This window comes from Coregonus clupeaformis, chromosome 29 (genome assembly GCF_020615455.1).
Source record: "Coregonus clupeaformis isolate EN_2021a chromosome 29, ASM2061545v1, whole genome shotgun sequence".
Taxonomy (NCBI): domain Eukaryota; kingdom Metazoa; phylum Chordata; class Actinopteri; order Salmoniformes; family Salmonidae; genus Coregonus; species Coregonus clupeaformis.
This window is the reverse complement of record NC_059220.1, coordinates 44584102-44595964: the sequence shown is the minus strand read 5'-3', so window position 1 is coordinate 44595964 and position 11863 is coordinate 44584102.

Sequence of the window (11863 nt, the reverse complement as noted above, 5' to 3'; positions counted from 1 at the left end):
CCCTGGGTGACGATGAACCCCAGGAAGGAGACTGTCTCCGTGTGGAACACACACTTCTCCACCTTGACATAGAGCTGGTGACGGAGAAGGTGTTGGAGGACCTGCCGAACATGCTGCTGGTGTTCACTGTAGTCAAGGAGGTCCCGGAGCACGTCATTGACCAACGCCTGGAATACCGCAGGCGCGTTAGCTAGACCGAACGGCATGACTTGGTACTCGTAATGCCCACTGGGTGTGTTAAAAGCCGTCTTCCACTCGTCCCTCTCCCGAATCCTCACCAGGTTGTAGGCATTTCATAAGTCCAGCTTGGTGAAGACCCGGGCTCCCTGCAACGACTCGAAGGCCGTCGTCATCAGGGTGAGTGAGTAGCATTCTTAACCGTGATGTCATTGAGCGCCCGGTAATCAATGCACGTCCGCTGCCCACCTTTTTCACCACGAAGAAGAATCCCGCGCCCACGGGTGAGGTAGAGGGGTGGATGTGATACTCCCTCATGGCCAGCGTCTCCGGCCGGGACAAAGAAAACAATCGCCCTTGTGTGGGCATGGCGCCCAGCAGGAGATCGATAGCGCAGTCGTATGGCCTGTGAGGAGGTAGAACCTTGGCACGCCTCTTACTAAACACCTCCCCCAGATCCCAATACTCCCGGGGAATGCCTGCCAGGTCTGGGCCGGTGACGGAGTCTGCAGCCGCCGTCCTCCCAGTGGCAACCGCCGCTAGGGCGTAGGCGGTTCGGAGTGCGGGACCTGGGGAAGAGGTGAGGACTGGTAGGTGGTCTGGGACGGTGGTTTGGGCTGATGAGTGGTCGGTGGAGACCGGAACAGGACGGTGGCGGAGCCTCCTTCCAGGATGACCCACCCCGTGGACCAGTCTATCCAGGGTTTGTGGGCGACCAGCCAGGGATGCCCGAGGATGAGGGGTCACTCCGGAGAGTCCACAATGAAAAACTGGATATCCTCCCATAGCCCCCCTGCCACCCGGACACGCACAGGGACAGTGCGCTGGCTGATGAAGCCCAACCCCAACGGCAGGCCGTCCAGGCCCATGACCGGGACCGGCTCGGAGAGGGAGAGTAACGGAACGCTCCACCCTTGGGCCAGCCCCGCGTCCATCAGGTTTCCCACAGCCCCAGAATCCACCAGTGCATGCGCCCGACGTGCAGCGCGGGCCCACTGAACCCTGACGGGGAGAAACGTATGGGAGTCTCTGGGGTTGGCACCCCTTCCGATATTAGCGAGCCCTCCCGTTTCCAGTCTTCTCCGGGCATGAGTCGCAGTGGTGACCTGCCTGGCCGCAGTACAGGCAACGTCCCTGGCGCAGACGCCTCTGCCTCTCCATCCTGGACAAGCGCGCCGCACCCAGCTGCATAGCATCCTCCTGAGGCGTCTCCTCCCTGAATCAGCGGAAAGCCTCTGGGCTGATAGGGGCACGCGGAGGCGCGCCTTGCATCATCCCTCTCACGACGCCGGTTGTCTACCCACACCGAGAGGTCGACGAGGCCGTCCAGTTGCTCAGGCAGCTCCATGAAGGAGAGTTCGTCCTTCATCCCCTCCAATAGCCCCTGCGCGTAAAGGACGACCAGGGCGGCCTCCTCCCATCCGCCTCCCGGCCTCGTTCCCCGACACCACCCGAGAGGTGTCGAACACCTTGCATAGCTCCCGGGTGAATTGGTAGGAGTCGGAGCACGCTGGAGTTTGGCTCTCCCACTCCACGGTAGCCCAGGAAAGGGGCCGACCCGTCAACAGAGTGATGATGTAGGAACACTGGGTGAGGAATTCCCTGCAGCCATCTGGACGTCCATCATACTTCTCCGGAGGTGGTAGGCGGGGTTCCCGCAATGTCGCAGGCGAGACTGGAGACACCACTGCCGCGGCTTCCGCTCTGCCGGCTGCCGGAGATGGTCGGGTGTCCACCCGGCTCTGCACGGCGATCGTCAGCTGGCGGTGAACAGGTAGACACAGGTGACACCAATAGGATCATGATTAGTCCAGACCATGCATGAGGAGGTGCCTAAGGTTGTCGGAGGAGGACACCTAGTGGATCGCTCCGGAACTGCGACCCCCTCCTGTAACAAATACAGAAATTCCCAAATGACATGCTATAGATACCTCTGATTATGCACTAAATAAAGGGTTTAGGATACAGACACATTTTGACAGATGGAATTTCATGACTTTTACATGACTTTTTACCAAATTTTCATGACCAATAATTGGTAGCGTCTCTTTGTAGCCTACATAAAAAAAGTCTGTATAAATGTGATATTGACACTAGAAAGCTGCTGGTCTCTGATCCCATGTGAAATTCTTAGATATTACTTGTTAGATGTTACTGCACTGTCGGAGTTAGAAGCACAAGCATTTCACTACACCCGCAATAACATCTGCTAAACACATGTATGTGACCAATGAAATTTGATTTTATTTATCTCCTGCCGTTGTGCCCTTGATCAAGGCACTTAATCCCCCACAAAGTAGAATAACTGCACTGTTAGGCTCCTGTATAAAACACATGTGGTCAACCCTCCATCTGGAGAGCTACTGGGTGTGCAGGCTTTTGATCCAGCCCTGAAACACACCCGAGTCTAGGTCCTGTTGAGCAGCTGATGTTTAGGCTACAGTGTGGTATGTTAGAGCAGGGCTCGAACAAAAGTCTGCATTCCCAGTAGCTCTCCTGGAGGATGGTTGCAACATTACTATCGTATCTGAAGATTATGCCTTTGTTAAATGTTTTTCATGAAGAAATGGAATGTGTTTATGTTAGTATCAAGAGGGAATGTTTTAGGTGTAACGCCACATCCAACAGACCGGAAGTGTGTTGTAGACACGGGGATTGGACAGTAGAGGGAGCCACCCACATCTTGGAAGGTTATATATAAGGGGGGAACAACGACGGAGGGGCAGAACGAGCAGCCATTCTGAGGCGTCGCTCTCCGGGTGTCATGTCACCTGTCATTTATGCTGTAACCTCGTGATTTTAATAAAAGCCTCTAATACGATGCAGCATAAACGGACTCTTTGTTGACAGCAATAATGGCCACCATTCACCCGATACGACATAATGGCGCCCAACGTGGGGCTGGGTTTGCGTCTCTTCCTTGTTTCAGTCAACCGCCAGGCTAACTCGCTTTGAAGCATGGCCAAAAAGGGTGAGTTTTTTCTTACCGCTTCGGAGTTTGTTAGATTGGATACGACTTGTGTACACTGGAGAGATGTACCATACGACCTTGCCTCGGGTGGCGTTATTGCGGTCGACTAGAGTCTGCTATAATTTATTCCATTGGAACCGGCAGATAATTGGAAGTTTTTAGAGCATTAAACGGTAGGATTTAAGTATTGAAGTGACGATTAAGGCAGATATGCGCATTCTTTAGGGCACTGTACCGCTTTAAGACCTCCAGGGGGGGCCATTTTAGATGTTGGGCCGGCAAATCCGTTTACACGATAGAATGGGTGGACGGTGGGTTTTTTTTTTTAAAAGAGAGCTCGGATTAATGAGGTTTATCTGATTGTGATTATGATTTGACTTTCGTCCGACGGGATGTCTGATTGGGTCTAATTTCTCGGTGTAATGGTCATTAGTCCCGGTAGCAAAAACGGTAGGATAAATATGTTTAAAATTGATAGGGCAGTGCAGGTTACTTAGGGCTGGGTAGGCCGCAGTTAGCTAAAGGCTAAGGCTAATGTTAATGCTAAATGGGAGTGTGTTTCATGCTACATGGTACAGGGCGGCTAATGCTAAATGCTAATTGTGTGGTGTGCTACATGCTAATGTATCCTTAGAGACTCCATTGCGATGGATTAAAGTCTCTTAAACTTGTCTCTGTGTGTAAGTCAGGTTATATGTTTTGTGAGCGCTGTTAAATGTTGTTTGACTATAAGGGGGAAACGGGAGTTACAGCTGGACTGTTATTCTGTCTGTTTGGGGAGAGAGTAGAAAATGTCCCTTCCACGGTGAAGTATTTTTGAATGGATGTGCGCATGCGCTTGATTTTACGGGGCTAAAACTACAACATGCGGTTGTGCTAAGCCTACAAAACACTGCATTATGGGTAAAGGTCATAGGTCCCATTTGGTGTTACCCTGCAAGGGGGAAATGGACACAGACAAAGAGGAGAGATTTTAACACGAGTATTTTAGTTTCAACGGCGGCTGGTTAAAGATGAAACTTGTTTTGTGACCTATTGAATTTATACATTAAATATATGTTGGCGAAGTATAATGAATTGAATTAAATAATTAAAAGACGATTAAAATTAAATAAAAATGTTTTTGAGCGATCTATTTAGTTCTGAGGTTAGTCTTAGAGTGAATAATGGGTGAACGAAGTAATATTGAATATGGTTGAAATAACTCAGGGATTGCATTAACTACTAAAATGTGATTCTGTGTCTCTGTTTTTCTGTCATATGAGTGGAGCAATATGATACGACAGGAGAGAGGAGGGGCTAACGTGTGACTGACGTGCGTCACGTGACAAGGTGTGACGTGGCAGAGGCAGACGATCGGATCAGATATCAGGCTAGTTCACAAAATATGTGATGGTATGACAATTTCACATAGGCTTGGCAAACTGATTCATTAAAAATTGCATTTTGGAGGCTATGTGCATCACTTGGGTTTAATTACAGATGTTTTGGGAATCAAGGACTGACATTGTTCTGTAAATTTAAGATAATTAGGTGCTGATAGAGCAAGGGGTTATGGGAATTGGAGTAATGATAGGGTTAGAGGCTTTGTTTATGGGTATTTTAGTCTGAAGTTGACTAACTTGCATTTACTTGCATTTGATGGGTTGTGGTAGGATAGCCAACACTAATTGATAAATTGGTAATATAGGAATAAAAATTGGTTTTAATTATTCAGGATTTTTAATGGATTTATAAAAAAAAAAAAAACTTTTTTTTTTTTTTTTTGGAGTTGTTAGTTTTATATTAATAATTAGAGGGGGGGAAGCCGTAGGCTATACAGTCTAAAATAAGATAATTCATAATAAAGGAATATAAAAGGGTTGTTACAATGGGGAGAAAGGACAGCAAGGCTAGATGAAGGTGATTACACCGATTGATATAGGGAAAAATAGTAATCCTTTAACTAAAGTAGTGTTAGAAAAACTAATGGCAGAAGTTAGTACACCTTTCTCACATACGGATTCAGCAAAAAGTACAGCTTAGGGATGTTTATCCTCAGCTTTCAGTGATCATCCAGCAGGGTGATTATGGCATCAGAGATGAAGACGAATAATAGATAGAGGACAAGCAGAAACGACGATAAAGATGAATCCAGAACTCCAGAAGGAAGGAAATGAGATGTCTGGAAGAGAAGAGTGAGGTTAAAGAAGACGAGGAGGATGAAGATGAGAGTGATGATGAAGAGGTCATGCATGGGTGGATATGACTCTGTGATCAGATGGAAGTTGAAGGAAGAAGGATACACGAGATTTGATCTCTGATGGAAGTTGAAGATGAAGATTTGGAGATTAAAGGTGCTTTATGTTCAAGAGGATTTGATCCTACAATGACTAGCAAAGAAGAAATAGAAGGAGATATAGACCGATGTTTATCATGCCTGGATAAAGCAAATAGTTTAGAAGTAACACAGCTGAAGATACAGAAGAGGAGAAACTGCTGAGAAAAGGATCCCAAGAATTGGAGAAGAAGAAAGAACAGGACGAAGAAGCTCTGAGAAAACTCAATCATACAACTGGTGGAGAAGATACGTTTTGGTTATGAAGAATCAGAGTGAACCAAATCAACAATCACTGTTACAGCTTCAACTGAACAATATCAAATGCAATTGTACCAGCCAAGGGGGGGTACCAGATGTTCCATATCCACAACCAGTTTCTGGACAGACACAGAATTGAAGAGGAAGAGGACGAGAAGAAATAGGAGGAGGAAGATTTCAGCTACACTTCCAGCAACTTTCAGAAGACTGTTATAATTGTGGACAGATTGGGTACTTTACCTGTGATGAAAATGCGTCGGGAGAAAACAACAGAGGAAGATAAAGGAGCAAGTGAAGATCACCTGTTAGTGTCTAGAAGATCCGGAAGGGGGGTATCAGCTGAGAGCATCGATTAGAGAAGAAGAGAAAATAGCTAACAATTGAAGTAAAAACAACCGACCATTAGAAGTGATGGTGAATAGTGGAAAAACTTATCTGGGTTCAGCCTAAAGAGGTTAAACATCTCACTAATTGATAACTAATTAGGATAGGGATTTGAGGTAGTAAAACAGTTAATTACTCTTAAGGTACTAATATTAGAAGATACTGTTATTGCAGTGTTGGGAAGAGATGCATTGTTTAAATTGAATTGTACAATAAGATGTACACTAGACGACTGTCTATTAGACAATCTGTCTGAAAAGTTAAAAGGGGTGACTGTTTATTCTGGGTTACATTCTTACACTAAGAGGTTTCAGGCTAGGCTAAAAGGTGTTTAGTCGTTTGCCAAGTCTGTGTGTAATGAGTCAGAAGCAGGTGGGGAACTTTCCCAATCACATATTCTAAAAATTTGGTGGTAAAGGGATTTTGTGAATAAATCAGTGGAAAAAGTTTTAAATGTTATGAGAGAAAAGATTGGATTAAAATAAGTTAGGAGAACTAGGTTGAAGGAACTCTGAGACAGTAAGCTAAGTTTCAAAGTTAGTAATAAGAGAGAGAGAGAACAGTGATGAAGGACATTTTAAAGTTTAGTGGGAAGATATGGTAGGAGTTTAGATCTGTTAGGAGCCGATGCATTGATAAGAGAAGATTGAGGGTGATTGAGTATCTATAGTTACAGTTCCCAGCAGGGAGATCAAGGTAATTATAGGTGTATTTTTTTATAATCAAAATTTTGAAAGTCAGGGATGAGAGAAAGGACTGAGATTTGGGGAAAAAGTGACACTAGTGGTGATAGATGGAAGTACAAGCAAAGACAACTTTTTTCATTGGGGAAAAATTAGGAGTAACTAAGGACATTAACACTTCAGTTTATTAGAACAACAGGGAGAAGCAATTTAACTCTTTCAACATTGATAGTTATTAAAGCCATAAATATATCGCATTTGATTATAAGGGAACCAATACAGCACCAATTTTAGGGGAAAGAATACTTATTAGGGTTAGGATGGGGACGTTTCTCCCATATGGAGAGATAATTATGGAGAATAAGTATTGTTATCAGGACCAGATGTAGAAGCGGTGTCCCCTAGTCAAAGGAGGGATAGGTTGTACAACGATATGAAGTGGAAGAGGTTAGGAGTGACTGTTCACTTATTTGGCGTAATGTTACAGAGAAAGGTCAGGGAGAATATATGTATGCTTATTTAGGGCAAGCATTAGAAGTTGTTCCGGTTAAGAATTATTGGTTAAAAGGCTATGTAATTCGTAAAGTAACGCTTATGATGGAAGATTTCAAATCTGTTGAAGTTTCACAGTCACCAAGGGAGTTCAGGAAGAATATGTTACAGTAGTCACTCCAACAGTGAATAATACACATAGGATAATGGGAACTTTTGCACTAGAAGTAATTAGGGTTGATACAGCAATTAAGTCAACTACTTTAATGGTAACTTTGGAAGGGATTAGTGATACGATGGCAATAGCAAATGTAGGAAGTATGACACCGACAACAACTTTTCTGAAATTAAAGGGGGTAGCAAGAAGGACTCAGGGTTTATGTTACGGATGGAGAGTGCTGTCAAGGATAGTACGAATAGGGTTAAAATAGGAGAACAGATAGTAGTAGAGAGAATATAGATTCATCATGGAGGACAGGATGAGGTCTTTGATTTTAATGACAGACAAGGAGAGGTATCTGATCAGTACCGCTCGTTCTTCTGTTGTGGAAATTAGAGATAGATTAACTCATTCTGTAAGATCAGTGAGGAATCTTGAGGGTCCATGTCTGTTGAGAATTCCAGCACCAAACATGTTAGACGGTCGCGCGGCCTCTATCAGGTATGGGTCAGTCTTATGCTTTGTCATGACTGTGGTATCAGCAACAGTCATTGACAGATAAAATAATGTCGTTGTCAGAACAGTGGTTTAAGCCTAGGTTTAAGTGTTCTTGGTTAAATGAATTACCCTATGGGAATTGTTAAATGGGAAAGGAAAATCAGGTAACAACGGAACCCTGAAGTATTCAGGTGAAACATTGAGGGCTAAAAGTTGTTTTTGTTCTAATAAAACATATGAGGTAAAGGGTATGTTTATGGGAATATCAGATTGTGATGATTATATGATGACTTTGGATAAGCATGACCTTAAGGGTAGTAATGAGAAATATAAGGTTACTTTTTAATATACCAGGTAGTAAGAAGAGCAGGACTTTGATGGTTAAACGATTAGCTTTTGACTGACAATGTGACTATTAGGAATTTTAGAGATATTTGGTGGGTTTGTGATGATAAAACGTATATATTCTTACCCTATGGATGGATAGGATGTTGTTAATGTCAACGTTGAAGCTTCCATATGAGGCTTTTACTATTAAAAGAGGAGTAGCACCGAACACAGATCAATCTGAAACTAGAGTTCAAAATAGGATGAAAAGGGACATGTCATAGGCTTCAAGCCTATTATAGTATCTGAAGATTATGCCTTTGTTAAATGTTTTTCATGAAGAAATAGAATGTTGTTTATGGTAGTATCAAGAGGGAATGTTTTAGGTGTAATACCACATACCACAGACAGGAGGTGGGTTGTGGACAGGGGAGACTGGTGATTGGCCAGAAGAGGGGGCATCAGTGTTTATAAATAGGGGTTAAACGATGAGACGTTAGAACGGCCATAGCAATCTGAGGAGCCGTTCTCCGGACAACGCGTGTCTGTAATTTATGCTGTAACCTCGTGGTATGAATAAAAGCCTCTAACACGATGCAGCATAACGGACTCTTTGTTGATGGCAATAATTGCCACCATTCATCATATACGACACTATCATTGAAGGATAAGTCTAAGGGAGAAGGGGGGACTTTATTCATGGTATGGTGTAACATTTGGGAAGATCATATTGATAAATATTAGTTATACTTTGAGTCCAGATAGTTCAGATAATATCACTGGGGTTATAGATGCATTGAAGGAAATAAGGGATGCATTTGGAAGACTTGGTTGCAAGATCAGTTAGGCCAGTAGGGGCAGTGATGGGTTACATTTTAATGGCAGCTTTGATAGCACTGTGAATTTGTTACTTACCTTTGAGAAAGTTATGATATTGAGATAGGTTGGAGAGTGATGCCTGGAGACAACACTCAGATGCCGGTGTTTACTGTTCCTGATCTGGAGGAAGATGGATGGACTACTGATGGATAAATATCATTTTTTATTTTTTATGAGTTGATTATTTTTCAATTTTTTTCCAATATTAGGGTGATTTGTAGTATGATTTATGAATCAAAGGGGGGAATAGGTTTATGTGATTCATACATCATTTATATATCATTTTTAAATTCTTAGGTGAAATTGAGGTTTAATTTGAAAATGTTGTTTTGCAAAAGACACTGTTTGGTCGTTTCTTTTCAAAACGGACTCTTTGTTGACAGCAATAATGGCCACCATTCACCCGATACGACATTACAACCAAATAGGTCTACTTTTATGTCTTTATACAATTATTCCCATTCAATGAATCAGGGATAAAATGGATAAGGTAGGTTACTTCAAAGCAAGGAAGCTAACTAAGACATGTTTATCTATAAACTTATAAGGTTAACATATTCATGTTTCAAAAGAGGTCTATTTATAAATTAGGCTATTCTTAGAATATTTTTTACGTTGTCGGAATTACATGGCTAGCCTACTGTTTAATAGAGGGGAATCCCAGTTTTCCAATAAAGTGTCAGATTTATTCCACAACATTACCGGTGGAAAGGTGACAACGAGTCAACGACATTAATGCTTACAGTTATCTAGCGAGATAACTAGCCATACAACAAGCTATGTTTTGAATTGGCTATATAGATGGTCTATAATTATTTTGTAGGCTGGCTACCTGCTGCTGAAACGTCTCTCTCTCTCTCTCTCCTCGGGCCGAAACCCACTCTAACTGACACACACCCAGACGATGCACAGCATACACAGAGAGACACGATGAAGGGTAGGCCTAATTCTGATATGTGGATTTTTAAGCGATTGATAATATATTTAAAAAGGAAAACACAATATAAAAATTCCATGACTTTTCCAGGATTTTTATGACCATAAGAACCCTAATTAGACAACTTGGAACAGGGCATCCTGCGCATCCAGTCTGATGCATTCTCAACCTGCGCATTCTCAAATTTGAACATTCTACTGGCATGCATACACCGGATTTCACAGACTAGGGGCAAATAAACTTGAACAAAACGGAATCAGGATATGAATGCCCGCTCTCAATTTCTATTCAATGCAGATCCCGCATTCATTACGCTTTGATCAATCTTTTTTTTTTTTTTTTTACATTGTGTGTGAATCCGGGCCGGTGATAGGCCACTTTGTTTTATAGAGGAGCTGGTACACAGTTCCCCATAAACTGGAGGTGCCGGTACGGCACTCTGGCCCAAATCAAGCACGGCATACGATGCTGCTACAGCTCAGTCTATTATCTATCCTGTTGCCTAGTCAATTTAACCTATCTCCTCCAGCAGGTGGCGTTTTCTCGCCCACCAAGCGAGGAGTTTTTGTATGGAGGTCAATGAGAGTGTCGAATTTGGTCAACAAAAAATGTTATGGCTTATTTGCGACGTGAGGCATATTTGATCGAATAGAAGTTTTGTGATGTTTCAGTTGTTACGAATGTACTGATATAAGTACATACATATGGCATACCGGCAACTTTGAGAACAACAAATGTAATATACACAACTGAAATATCTTATTAAAGTAAAGTAATGATAATCAATTATGGTTAATAAGTGATAAGCCGCAATGGGCAGTCACTACCATTATTTTACGAATTGTTTTATTCTGTGTTGTTGCAGCATTCAACCCATATAATGCATAATGCATAATAATAATCAAACCGAAACCAAACCGACCTCAAAAAGCACTAATCATTCAGCACTAAAACTTCCTGTATGTATAGCCTACAGGTTTTTTGTGCAATAAAAAAAAAAGTTTCAAGTTTCACGTTTTTACTGATATCCACATGGCAGTCAAAGATACCGAAATAGCCTACATGGATATTAGTACAATACATACAAATAACACATTGAAGTTAAAATCACAAGTAAAATTCATGACAATATGTACAGGGATACTTTGGGATTTTGGCAATGAAGCCCTTTATCTACTTCACCAGAGTCAGATGAACTCGTGGTGAAGAAAGCATTGGGTACTATGGAGTCTGTGAGGGGGACCAGAAGTGGAATTGTTTTGATTTTCTGTGTGTCAGAACAGCAAAAGGAGCGTGCTCCTTTAAGGGCGTGATTTCTGGGATGTCTTGGGAAGTTGAGGATGAGATGATGAAGAAGAAGAAAATTCCTGAGTAGTTGGTGTTTGTCGACTGTCTCGTATGGTCAATGGAAGAAAGGAGGATAGTCTGTCTGTGCTACTGTTTTTTGATTCGGAGTCTCTCCCTACAGTTGTGGTCAAAAGTTTTGAGAATGACACAAATACTAATTTTCACAAAGTCTGCTGCCTCAGTTTTGATGATGGCAATTTGCATATACTCCAGAATGTAATGAAGAGTGATCAGATGAATTGCAATTAATTGCAAAGTCCCTCTTTGCCATGAAAATGAACTTAATCACCCCAAAAAATGTCCACTGCATTTCAGCCCTGCCACAAAAGGACCAGCTGACATCATGTCAGTGATTCTCTCGTTAACACAGGTGAGTGTTGACAAGGACAAGGCTGGAGATCACTCTGTCATGCTGATTAAGTTAGAATAA